We start from the raw sequence: 1,484 nt of genomic DNA, 5'->3' as shown, positions 1-1,484 counted from the left end.
CAGTTTACGTCGGAGACCCGGTCCGCCGCTGTTGGACCTGCGAGCTGTGGGATCTGGGAGCTGTTGCAACCGGGACCTGGTCGTCACCGTTGGGGCTGCGAACTTCTGGACTGAGTGAATCGTGGGACCGCGTGGGACCTGGAGGTTGTTGCCGCTAGGCCTCGGCTAGACCTCGCTAGGCCTCGGCTAACAACATAAGCTAATAACATAAGCCTGTGAACCTCGTGGCTGGATCCTGTGCTTCTGAGAGTTGAGACCAATAATCCAGAAGTATCGTGAGTAATGTCGAGCAATCACAGAGATAAGAGACAAATGTCGGAAAATAATTCAGAAGATATGGAGGAAGTTAAAAAAATCTTTGAACTTTTTGAGTGCTGAACTGACTCATTTATCAGCTAAATGTGAATTACTGACAGGACTGTTTGAAGAAGTGAGACAATTGAAAGAACTGATGACTAATAAAGACAGGAAAATAGCTGAACTGGAAGAGAAAGTAGATGACATGGAACAATACACAAGACTAGGCAACTTGGTGATCACTGGACTGGAAGTTAGGAACCGAACTTATGCAAGAGTTGTTGCTGGTACTAACATTACAGAAGATGCACCACAGGAAGAACTACAGACTCTGGAGGAGCAAGTAGTGAATTTTTTACAAAACAAAGACATTGACATCGAACATGAGGACATTTCAATCTGTCACACCCTGCCCAACAAATCAGATAAAGCCAAACCATCCATAGTCATAAAGTTCATTAGCAGGAAATTAAGAAACAAGGTAATAATGCAAGCAAAAAAAACTGACGGGAACAAATGTTTACATAAACGAACATCTAACAAACAAAAAAATGGAAATATTGCACGTGAAGCAAGGTGGTTGAAAAAACAGAAAAAAATAGCATCAACTTGGACAAGAAATGGAAACATTTGGATCAAAATACAGGAAGGATCTCAGGCTAAAATAATAAAAGACCTGAAGGATCTGGAAAACTAAAATGAGCTCAGGAGAGGACAGATGATAAATCATTGACATAACTTCACAAACAAGAAATTAACAAAATATAAAATAAACAAATACATTAAAACATGGCAACATACGAAGACTTAGAGTTTAAAATATACAATGTTCAAGATGTGATTGATACAATTTTTTCCCCTGCAATAAAAGACTGTGAATATTACAATGAAGAACAGTTTAATGACATCAATATAACAGAGGTCTCTCTATTATTCACTTTAACAGTAGAAGTTTAAATGCAAATATATCCAAAATAACAAATTATTTAAAACATCTAAACAGAACCTTTTCAATAATAGCACTGTCAGAGACATGGCTCAACAATGAAAACACAACTAATGTTCACATGGAAGGGTATGAATTATATCATGTGAACAGAAGCAACAAAAGAGGTGGTGGAGTGGCTCTGTTTGTTAAAAATGAAATAAAATGTAAATTAATTAATGAAATGTCAATCATTGTTGAT

The sequence above is a fragment of the Nematolebias whitei genome, chromosome 1 (assembly GCF_014905685.2).
Source record: "Nematolebias whitei isolate Nwh7 chromosome 1, NemWhi1, whole genome shotgun sequence".
In the NCBI taxonomy this organism is placed as follows: Eukaryota; Metazoa; Chordata; class Actinopteri; order Cyprinodontiformes; family Rivulidae; genus Nematolebias; species Nematolebias whitei.
This window is presented reverse-complemented; position numbering follows the sequence as displayed.